Here is a 12400-nt window from a genome sequence, read left to right on the forward strand (position 1 = left end):
ATGACGAAGGCTTCCCTCCCACCCACAGCCCTTCCTGCTGAGACAATCTCTGCTTGTCCACCCTGTTTATTCACTGTTCATTGTGGAAAATGGGTGCATGCGACTCACTCAGGGTGGACCAGAGATTAAATACATCTCACAGGAAGGAATGTCGGTGAACGGAAGCTTATTGGCTAAACCCTCTGGGGCCTGTCTATCTGGATACCTCATTAGCATGGAGCCCTGGGTGTTCTGGGCTATGTGACTAGTGCTCATGATATCCACATGGGGCGTTGTGGTCACGTGTTCCAGTACAGGAACCCCGTGGACGCCTCCCACTCTCCTACATGAGAATTTATAGGGGCTTCTGTATCTGTTCAACCTTCCCAGTTTTTGTCTGGTGACACAGCTCCACATGTCCCACAGGGCTCTACTGACTGACAGACAAAACTAAGGATGAGGGTCTGGTGGGGGTGGGGGAGGGAGGGGAGAGTCTGAGATAAATGTAAAAGTCAGGGGGATTTGGGTGTGACCTGACCACACAGGTGGCACAGACCACCAGGCTATTAACAAAATCCACTCCCAGCCTTCTGGGTGGAAGAGAGACATGTATATGCATCCCTTCTGTTGAAGAGACAAGCCTGCCTGCATGCTTCACACCCCTGGTTTCTATATTCCTTGTCTGTGAGCACAGAGACTCCATGCCCTCCACAGGCTGTGTGTCATCTTGGTTGAGTGCATCGGGGAATCCCTGCATTTGCCTCTGGTGTATTCTTTTGGGTCCTGGAGGCTTGGATCCCTGAGTTTCTTCAGAAGCATCTAGACTGAGAGTGGTAAGGAATTTCACCTGACTGCGCAACAGGGCTCAATCATTGCTTGCCAGGGCACGGCTCCAGTGACTTCAGTGGCCACTGGTGGATTGGTGTTTGTGACTAGACACCAACATTGGATCTAGGGGTCTAGTCCAGCTTGTCCTAGCCTAGTGACAAGAAATCAGGAGAAAGAGCTGAGACCGAGGGCTACTGGGCTGTGGAGAGCTCTGTGTTCAGCCAGAAAAATGGGACAGGATGTGATTGGACCTGGCAGGATATTGATGTCACATTCCCCACCTCCTCTTTGCTCCAGCACATTTGGCCACATCCTGTGGAGTCCTGGTCCATGTTTTCATTTAGGGTCATGAAATTCAGTGTCTTTACTTTCAGGAGTCCTGTCTGACCCAGGAAGGTTCCAGCCATGTCAGACAAGGAACAGAAGGCCATGAAGAAAAGTGGCAAGCACCAGAGAGTCGATAAGACCCTCCCATCAGATGACTCCAAGAACTCAGATGCAGTCAACCCTGGTAACAACTGATATGGGGCTTATGGGGCTGGGCCCAACCGTGGGGACGCTCTACTACTTGGCACACAGAACATGGGGCAGTCTGATACTCATCAGGCAATTCCATGGTATTGCAGCTGGGTGGGCATGGAGGACAGGATGGGGTGGTGGGGAAATCAGACTCTGGCCTCTAATTCTCAAGCATGCTCTAGGTTTCCATCCCACGTGACATTCTCAGCCCCTGGCAGAGACAGATACAAAGCTCACAGAGACCAACATGCCTCTGAAGAAGCCCAGGGGTCACAGGGAATTTTCTTGTAAGGCTTGAACAGGTCCATGTACCTGCTGTCCCTAGACTAGGGCCAAGCCCAGTTTCACCTGTGGAGGGGGAGGGGTGTGAGTTCCTGGAAGACTGCTTCTAAACCTTTGTGTTGGATCTGGGCTCAACCAACTCTCGAGTGGAGCTGTTTCCCATGCAGGATGATGAGAGCAACATGCTTCATTTGCAAAGGTTTTTCCTTCCCCCTCCATGCAGCAGACAAACCAGCAGTTGGTACCAGTGGGATGGGCAGCCATTCTTCAGGATCAGACATGCAAGAGGCCAGGTGTTGTCTTCAAGGGTTAGTCTTCCCCACGTGAGGTAGTTTCAGTGTGGTTGTATGCAGATAAAAAAAGCAAAAAGTTCCCTCTCTCAGGAAGTGGATCTAAGTGGTGGGGGAAGATGGGTGTCTGGGGATGCTATTAAGTGGAATAGGCCAACATCAGGAAAGGGATCTAAGTGTCAGGTGTGTGTGTGTGTGTGTGTGTGTGCACGTGCATGTGTTGTGTCTGTGTGTTCGTGTGTGTGTGTGTTAAGTGAAATAGGCCAACTTCAAAGCGACTACTGCTGCCTGTTTTCTCTCCTCTGAGGATCCTGGATTACAAGTAGGTCCATAAAATGATACAACCTGAACTCAGAGGGGAGAGTGTCAAGAGGCGGGCAATACCCAGTTGAGGGGAAGGTTTGCAGGAGTTGAGGGGAGGTGGTTCGAGGCAGACTCTGGGGGTGGCACACGGTCACCTGGCAGAAAAGTTGAGGAGACACTATCTGGGTGATGTAGGAGGAATAGCTGCAGGAGGGATTTGAGGAAGGAGGAGAGTGAGTGTGGCTGGAGTGCAGGACACTTGGGTGAATACGCCTTTATGAAACTCTGTGCTGCACTGTGAAAGGATCCCGGTGAACGTTTAATATAAAATCCCCTACTTCTGTGCAGCTGCCTGCAGTTGGGCAGGGAACACCTGGGTTGCGATTTCCCTTGAGTTGCTCAAACCCAGCCTGGGGTGGGATTCCTGGGGATACAGTAGGCTTTCAGTCACTTGTGCTCCAGGATATAACCCTTAGCCATGCACCCATACTTATCTATCTGCAAAGGACACTTTGGCTCAGTACGAAAACAAGGACAAAGGAATAAAATTATTGACCCAGAGAGGAAAACCCGACTTTACCCCACATGAGCTCTAGCCTCTGCAATACAGCAAGCCTCTTTCCTTTCCCTTCAAAGCAAACTTAGGATGCTTGTCCTCAATTAAGATTTCTGTGTTGTCTTTCCCACAGGGAGCCTGTTCAGAGGAGAAAACAGGATTTCAAAGGTAGGTTTGAGCAGAACTTGGTAGTCCCAGACCTTTCTTTCCAATCCTCTGACTTAAGAACACTGAGAATGTGGTCACTGAGAGACAACACAGCTCTGGAACAGTTCTGTGGCTCAGAGGATATTTCCGAAGAGTAAGTTGTCCTTTGGCCTTCGGGGGTTACCTTTACCTTAACTTTCTTTTTTCCTTTTTTTTTTTTTTTTTTTTTTTTTTCGAGACAGGGTTTCTCTGTATAGCCCTGGCTGTCCTGGAAATCACTCTGTAGACCAGGCTGGCCTCGAACACAGAAAGCCGCCTGCCTCTGCCTCCCGAGTGCTGGGATTAAAGGCGTGTGCCACCACGCCCGGCTTTTTTTCCTTTTTTTTTAAGTGAGTATTTATTTCTTTTACATTTCCAATGCTATCCCAAAAGTCTGCCACACGCTCCCTCACCCACTCCCCCACCCACCCTCACCCACTTTTTGGCCCTGGTGTTCCCCTGTACTGAGGCATATAATGTTTGCACAACCAATGGGTCTCTCTTTCCACTGATGGCTGACTAGGCCATCTTCTGATTCATATGCAGCTAGAGACACAAGCTCTGGGGGGTACTGGTTAGTTCATATTGTTGTTCTACCTATAGAGTTGCAGATCCCTTTAGCTCCTTGGGTACTTTCTCTAGCTCCTCCATTGGGGGCCATGTGATCCATCCAATAGCTGACTGTGAGCATCCACTTCTGTGTTTGCTAGGCCCCGGCATAGTCTCACAAGAGACAGCTATATCTAGGTTCTTTCAGCACAATCTTGCTAGTGTATGCAATGGTGTCAGTGTTTGGAAGCTGCTTATGGGATGGATCCCTGGATATGGCAGTCTCTAGATGGTCCATCCTTTCATCTCAGCTCCAAACTTTGTCTTTGTAACTCCTTCCATGGGTGTTTTTTTCCCAATTCTAAGAATGGAAAGTGTCCTCACTTTGGTCTTCCTTCTTCAGTATCATGCGTTTGGCAAATTGTATCTTATATCTTGGGTATCCTAAGTTTCTGGGCTAATATCCACTTATCAGTGAGTACATATTGTGTGAGTTCCTTTGTGATTGCGTTATCTCACTCAGGATGAAGCTCTCCAGGTCCATCCATTTGCCTAGGAATTTCATAAATTCATTCTTTTTAATAGCTGAGTAGTACTCCATTGTGTAAATGTACCACATTTTCTGTATCCATTCCTCTGTTAAGGGGCATCTGGGTTCTTTCCAGCTTCTGGCTATTATAAATAAGGCTGCTATGAACATAGTGGAGCATGTGTCCTTCTAATGGGTTGGAACATCTTCTGCATATATTTCCAGGAGAGATATTGCTGGATCCTCTGGTAGTATTATGTCCAATTTTCTGAGGAACTGCCAGACTGATTTCCAGAGTGGTTGTACAAGCTTGCAATCCCACCAACAATGGAGGAATGTTCCTCTTTCTCCACATCCTCACCAGCATCTGCTGTCACCTGAATTTTTGATCTTAGCCATTCTAACTGGTGTGAGGTGGAATCTCAGAATTGTTTTGATTTGTATTTCCCTGATGATTAAGGATGTTGAACATTTTTTCAGGTGCTTCTATTGCCATTCGGTATTCCTCAGGTGAGAATTCATGTTCAGTTCTGAGCCCCATTTTTAATGGGGTTATTTGATTTTCTGGAGTCTACCTTCTTGAGTTCTTTATATATGTATTGGATATTAGTCCCCTATCTAATTTAGGATAGGTAAAGATCTTTTCCCAATCTGTTGGTGGTCTTTTTGTCTTATTGACGGTGTCTTTTGCCTTGCAGAAGCTTTGCAACTTTATGAGGTCCCATTTATCAATTCTCGATCTTACCATCAAGCCATTGCTGTTCTATTCAGGAATTTTTCCCCTGTACCCATATCTTCAAGGCTTTTCCCTACTTTCTCCTCTATAAGTTTCAGTGACTCTGGCTTTATGTGGAGTTCCTTAATACACTTAGATTTGACCTTAGTACAAGGAGATAGGAATGGATCAATTCGTATTCTTCTACATGATAACCGCCAGTTGTGCCAGCACCATTTGTTGAAAATGCTGTCTTTTTTCCACTGGATGGTTTTAGCTGCCTTGTCAAAGATCAAGAGTCCATAGGTGTGTGGGTTCATCTCTGGGTCTTCAATTCTATTCCATTGGTCTACTTGTCTGTCGCTATATCAGTACCATGCAGTTTTTCTCACAATTGTTCTGTTGTACAGCTTTAAGTCAGTCATGGTGCTTCCACCAGTGGTTATTTTATTCTTGAGAAGATTTTTTGCTATCCAAGGTTTTAAGTTGCTGATGTGAGCAGGGGAAATGTTGTAGCTGTGGCCCAGGCTGTGGGGAGAGATTCCTGCTTCCTGCTTTCTGCTTCCTGTTCCTGCTTCCTGCTACCATCAATGAAGAGTGTCACTAGAGATGATGGGCGAACAGATAAATCTCTGCTCTTTAACTCACTGCAGGAGTGGTATGTCAGATTTCAACAGCTTGCTTTCAAGTTCTGAAGCAAGTCATTTTTTCTGGCTTTCCAAAGTTGCTCTCCTCCAGGAACCCCTGCTAAAGGAGAGCTGGTACAATAGCCTTTAGTCTGTAGACATTTAGAAACCTGTCAGGGAACTCTGAAGGCAGGACTAGGAAGAAAAGTGAGATAGATTGTATTGTGCACATTGTGCATGCCACACTAGCTTGTTTTCTGTCGTCTATTGTAACAACGCTAGTGTGCCACATGCCCCTCCAACCGAGGCAGGTTTTATTCACTTGTATAGGTGGACCCAGACAGCATTACTAGAGAGCCATCATCAATTCTTAGCCAGAGAGTAGAGTCAGCTCATACAAGCAAGGAAGTCTGACAGCATTGCTCTTTCTGGTGGCAGAGGAACTGCTTGGGTTTTGACATGTCCAGAAAATTGTTTGTCAGTGGCATTCTTTAGTCAAGCAGGATGCCCCCTGCCTGTATTTCTAGCACTTACGAAGTAGAGACAGAATCAGGAACTTGAGGTTGGCCTCAGTTACATAGCAAGTTTGAGACCAGCTTGGGCTACAAGAGAACCTGTCTTAAAAAAATAAAAAAGACAACTGATGCAGACGCATAGTTATTCATGCTGTCCTGTAGGTGGTGTGTCTGGGATGAACCAACTGTTCTTCTTCCTCTGTATATTTGACTTAAAGTGATGCCTTTTCCCTACTCACACAGGTGATGGTACCGGATTTCTTATGGAAAAGAGGAAGCAGTTTGAAAAGGATGTAAATGCCTCTTTCAGAAGCCTGAATGAAAACCTCCAGAGTATTTTGAAAGCTCAGCAGAAGTCAAGGTAACATTCTGAGCACCCGTAGACAGCCTTTACTCTTCTTCCTGAGTCACCCTGTCTGCCATCTTGGTCTTGCACAGAATGGAATAGCTGATGGGATCTCTGGAGCACTGCCTTTTTCTCTATGACCTGGTCCTATTCATAGCCAATGGGACCCCCCCCCCCTTTATGGAACTCAGATGGGTCAGCTGCAAGACTGTCAAGACAGCCATTTCTCCCCTCTCAGATAACAGAAGGCCAGTCCTCTATGGTCTACAAAACTGTACCTATTACGAGATATCACCAGAGTTCTCTGTTGTAAGTCCCACACGTGGAAAGTGTTCTGTGCACACTTTCTGTCTGTACAACACTGTAGGGTATGTTGCCTTCAGGACATGGACTCAGGCTCTCAGAATTTATAGGTTACTCCATAAGGGGAAGGGAAGATGAGTCTAATTTTAAGCCAGAAGTGTGATCTTGGGAGAGGTCTGCACAAATGCATCCTCAGTGTTGGAGAGGGAAGACATGTGAAACGATGCCTCTGGTAGCAGCTTAAGACAAAATTCTCCTGGACTGAGAGTCACATTTCTGACTCTCATAAATCAGTGTAATTCATGCCCCATTTCTCTTTTGCTCCTAGCTCCTGTTTCAAAATTATGAGTGCTTGTCATTGGCTTACCCTCACCCAGTGTGACCATGCTATGTAATCGGTACTGTGTTTTACAGGCAGCAGCTTAAGTCTCTGTACTGTGAAAGGTTTGGGTCCGTTTACCAGAATTGGCTGCATGAGGTGGACAGCACAAGGGACCAAGAAGAGTACTTCAGTGTGAGTGGCAGTCTCAGCTAGCAACAGATCCTCTGCTGTGTCAGTTTCCCTAGTGGCAGGGCTTCCTACAGCAGGTCTGGAGGGAAGGGACAGGACATGAGCTCTGGGAGACCAGGAGGGTGGTTGATGTGGAGGGGAGAGACTGGCCATCCTCCGTGACTTGGTTTATTTTTGTTTCCCTTCTGTGGGAAGATGACAAGGGTAATGATGGGTTAGGAGCCTGCGTGGTACAGGTGTGGGGGGATGAGCAGGTACTGTCTGCAGAGTGCAGGAGGAGGTATGGGATTGTATCCTGAGATTGGACCCTTCAGGATGGACACAGTGCTGATGCCAAGAGTAGGAGGGCCCCACATAGCCTTCTGACACAGTGATCAGGGATGTGGAGTGAGAGCAGTTCATGGGGCTGTGGAGGGGCAGGTGGAGACTTAGCTGCCAGTGTGGTTGGAGTTCAGACCGGCCCTGTCCCTGAGGAGAAGACGGAAAGGTTCCCATGCAGTGATGGACCTGCGACGGTGATTGAGTCACCTTTAGCCTGGAGATGAGAATGGGCTTGGGGGGGCAAGTAACTGGACTCAGTGCTGTCTCTGGGGGGGGTCCTTTCTTCCTGGTGGAGGACAGAGATTTCCCCTGGGGATTCTGACTGAGGGAGATGGAGACAGATTCCAGTCTGGCGGTGAGGAGCGTGTTCTCCAAGACCCACTGATTGGGATGCAGCCATAGTCCTAAGGCTTGCTCATTTTGAAAACTCAGGAAAATCATTAACTTGTCTGCCTCAGTTTCCTAGAAGTAAAGTCAGACTGGTGGAGAAACCCTGCCTTCTAGACCTATATATTGAATGGTTTCAGCTCTTGAAATTTTTGTTGCTGGGGAATGCTCGACAGCAGGAGCTGATATATGGTTGCTATTCGTCTGCTCGGTCATTCTTTTTTTTTTAACCTTCTAGAAGAGTTTACTTGGGCTTATAGTTCCAAAGGTGATCACAGAGGTGAAGGAGGCATGGCAGTAGGCTGCCAGGGTAGGGAGATGAGAGAGCAAAACTTTAACCACAAATACAAAGCAGATAAACTGAACTGGAAGAGGGTTCTTTTTTCAGCAAGGCTGTATCTCCTAAAGGGTCCCCAAACAGCAACACTGAATAAGGAACCAATGTTCAAATAACGGTGCCTATGGGGGACCATTTCATGTTCAAACCATCTTATTCCACTCTCTGACCTCCACTGGCTCATGACAATATTATAATGCATTTGCTAAATCCCCACAGACTCAACATTATGCAAAAAATCCAAAGTCTCTTAACTGTAATGCCCTGTAAAATGAAAAAGCAAATTGCAATCTTCCAACATACAGTGGCACAAAATATATATTCTCTCTCCAAAATAGAAGAAAGGGGAAATATTAAGAAAATAATGGCTCAATCAAGACCAAAATCCAGCAGAGCAGGCACCAAACTCTGCACATTGGTGTCAGATGTTTAAGACTTGAGTTCCTAAGGATTTAGACAGCTTAGACCCTTTGGCTTTCCTGCCTATAACACACATTGGCTGGCTCAACTCCCTATGTAGCACTCCTTTGCAGATGTCTCAGGTATCTTCAGTAGCTTGGAATCTCCCTTGAAATTCAGGTTTTCCTTTTATAGCTTAACACAATGGCTTCCCAGGCCCCTCTTCTCACAGTGACTTTAGCACTGCCATAATTTACCTGGATCCAATGTCTCTCTGAAACCCCAGAAGAAGAATCCATGGCGACCATACTCTTTCTTCTTGCATGCTTCCGAAGCCAGCACCATGTGAACAACATAGCCAAGTTTGACTGGTGGCTTGGGATGGACCTTGACACATTTAAATCATTTTTGTACCAGATGCTGCTGTTTTCTGGAAGAAATTAAATGCTTTATATTCTCTCTCTCTCTCTCTCTCTCTCTCTCTCTCTCTCTCTCTCTCTCTCTCTCTCTCTCTCTCATTCTCCCTCTCTCTCTCTCTCCCTCCCTCCCTCCCTCCCGCCCTCCCCCTCTCTCATCATTTTTGTACCAGATGCTGCTGTTTTCTGGAGGAAATTAAATGCTTTATATTCTCTCTCTCTCTCTCTCTCTCTCTCTCTCTCTCTCTCTCTCACTCTCTCTCTCTCTCTCTCTCTCTTTTTATATTCTCTCTCTCTCTCTCTCTCTCACACACATTCTGAGAGAGAGAGACATTTGGAAGCTTAGTTGGTCAGAGCCTTGCACTTGGGGCACAGCTCTTGTTGCTCCAAAGAAGAGAAAGAAACCCCTACTCAATGGGACTAATCTTAACAATAGAAGCCTCTCTTTTAGCATAAGCTGTGGCTTCCCAATTAAGCTCCCCGGTGCTCTTTTTCTTTCCAACTGGACATTTTCTATTTCTTTCTGTTGCACTTAATCTTTTTCACTGTAGACTTATGTAAGAGTTATCAATAATAACCGTACCACATACTCAATGTTATGTTGTCTTTAAATGCTTTTAAATTTAGTTTAGGCAAGTTCTTAGGACAAGGGCAGAAGGTAGACATATTTTTTCTTACCCAAAATATCATAGGCACAACCTCTAACCCAGTTGCTATTAAAGTCCTTGTTTATGTTTGAAACCTCACGAGCTGGGTGGGTCTCCACAATGTCAGTGCAAAGGACTTAGGAGGCAGTGATTTGTGACCATGGTGTACATGCGGACAGGGACCTAGACAGCATTAAGGATCATCTTAGAAGCTAAAATGTTTCATGGTTGAATAGAAAAGTCACCTTAAATGTTTAAATACAGACATAGCTCATATCCTGCCTCTCTTTTTATCTTGAAAATTAGACAACACAGAGCATGAATTTAAACACACACACACACACACACACACAGAAGTAAATTTTGATTATTTCTCAACTAAAAGGTCAAACCAGACTCACATAATAGAAAGAGGAAAGATTGCTTTCTAAGTGGTTAAAGATATGGAGAGGGTTTTACAAACACTTTAGTGAAGAAAAATAAACCATATACATACACACACATGTACACACATGAACACATAAGTACATGCATACACATATACACAACACATGCATAAAGGTTCTTCTAATAGCTGAGCATAAAAGAGCATTAACATTAAATGAGAATAGATGAAATATTGAACTCATCTTTTGCAGGAAATATGAGAAGAAATAACATAGATTCTTAGGGAGTAATACAATTCTTGCAAAATACTTAATAGCAGTAGAAACATAGGCAAGGAGTATGCCTTAAATCTAATTCACTGTTTTTAAATAGACAGCCTCAAGCATGAGAAAGTGTTTCTCCACCAGAAATCAAGCCAGAGTTAGTTATCTCTCCTTTTGCTTTGGCTTCTGGAACAGTGTCTCTGAGGACAGACTAAATGTCCTGGGGAAAAACAAGCCCACAGTAGAGCAGCCCAGGAGTGACATAGTGAGATGCTGAGTAAGATACAGTGAGACTGGGGAGGACTCACACTTGCATCTCTCCTGGTGCTGAAAGACCTAGCAAGTCCTTCAGGTTGTACTGTAAGACACTTTTTGAATTTCTGTAAGGTGGGTGCTGATCCGTCCAGCAGCAAATTCATTCTCTCCTCTAACCTTCACATTTCTCTTATTTTCTTCCCTTGATATTTTCTTGGTGACCAGTCTGGCTAGCTCAGGCTGCTAGGTTGGTAGGTGGGAGGGTTGGCTGTGGCTGCAGCTGGGGCCTGAGCACAGGAAGACCTCCCAGCAGGAGGTTAGACTCATTAGAGGGAGACCAGCACCAGCTCCTTTGCTCTAATGCAGCAGATCTCAATGAGCAGAGAAGGTCCATGGTTTTAGAGCTTTATTGTAGAAAGTCAGAGACAGAGAGAGGAAGAGGGAGAGAGAAGGGAAGGGAAGGGAAGGGAAGGGAAGGGAAGGGAAGGGAAGGGAAGGGAAGGGAAGGGAAGGGAAGGGAAGGGAAGGGAAGGGAAGGCCATGGTCACATGGAGAGAGAGAAGAAGGGAGGGAGGAGAGAGGGAGCAAGATGCCTAGAGAAGAAAGAGCTTGAGAGCTGCTCTGTCATTCTTATTTGGTGGTAATGTAGTTCATGGGGTGGCACAATGTGGGGAGTCACTGACTGATGAGGGAGGTTTAGGTGAAAAACTCCTTTGGAGAGATGTGTTCCCGTGGAAGCTAGTCTGCACGCCTATTCCATTTGATGAAAAGATTAGTACTTTATGAAACCTGGGCCACAATAGAACTTAGATTTTTACTTTATTTTGTTGAAGTGGAAGTCTACAGATTAGATGGATCTTAGATTAATTTCAAAATGAGTAGTTCTTTCATGGGAATTTTGCCCAGATGGGACAGAATGATTCCCTCTGTGACAGGTCAGACATTGTCATGTTGTTTTTGGTATTGAAGGTCATGTCTTCAACTTTGATCATGAATGATAAAACTCACAAAACAGCATGGGAAGCAACTGCTGTAAGCAGCTGGGTTGGATGTTCAGTTTTGCTGACATTTTATCATTGATTTCCTCTATTTCAGTTTATAACCCAGCAGCAAATGAAGATTTTACAGACAGCTATAGAGAAACCAAGCTTGAAAACGCTAAAGATATGTGTGACACATTTTTGAAGACCCGGTAGATTACACTTGTGAACAGAACACACCCATATGTCACACCATGCGTCTCTAAAAGCAGGAGACAGAATGAATGGCCCTTTCTCAATTTGTGGGAAAAGTAATTAGCTTTGATATTGGTGATCACATTCTCTTTGGTATATTTTCTGCCATGCTAAGAAGATGCTGGTAGTAGTCAGTGCAGCTCCTTTCTCTTTACTTTGTTTGTTACAATTGAGACTGAGACACTGTTAACCATTGAGTGAACTCCCAGCGGCTCTGTGAGTAGCGAGGACAGTTAAGTGTGGATCATCCAGGCCCATGACAGCAAGGGAGATACGTTCTGCCCAGTCGTGGCAATTACATTTTGGAAGCAAATGTCATTTGACTTTGTGGCTGGTTCTCTGTCACTTTTCCAAAGTGAACGTTACCTTACTTATTTTAGGAAGAAATTAATAAAGATGGGACCCATTTTTCTGTGCATGCTTTCAGTTATTCATGAGGTCACAGAGACCGTTCCATTGCAATGGGAAAATCAAGCCAACATGCCACTGAGACTTGCTGAACACACTCATGTTTGTGTGCTCAGAAGTGTTAAAAAACACTCTTCTTCACACGATTCCCACAGAGGAGCCAGATCCTAGTGTGTTGGGCCTGTGCTAGTTGTGGGGATGTGGCATTTCCCAAAGACACGCAGACTCATTTCAAAGCTGTCTTCCAGTCTGGTTGAAAGATACCTGCCCTTACCTATGGATGAAAGCATTTTCTCAGCGTGTATCTG

At 45.4% G+C, this 12400-nt stretch overlaps 1 pseudogene; it reads left to right on the forward strand.

Moving 5' to 3' along the window:
* Positions 1 to 1206: 1206 nt before the first annotated feature.
* LOC147004694 (X-linked lymphocyte-regulated protein 5C-like) lies at positions 1207 to 11645 on the forward strand (annotated as a pseudogene).
* Positions 11646 to 12400: the final 755 nt, after the last annotated feature.

The sequence above is a fragment of the Mus caroli genome, unplaced genomic scaffold (genome assembly GCF_978045245.1).
Source record: "Mus caroli unplaced genomic scaffold, Mus_caroli_1 scaffold_5, whole genome shotgun sequence".
NCBI classification, from domain to species: Eukaryota; Metazoa; Chordata; class Mammalia; order Rodentia; family Muridae; genus Mus; species Mus caroli.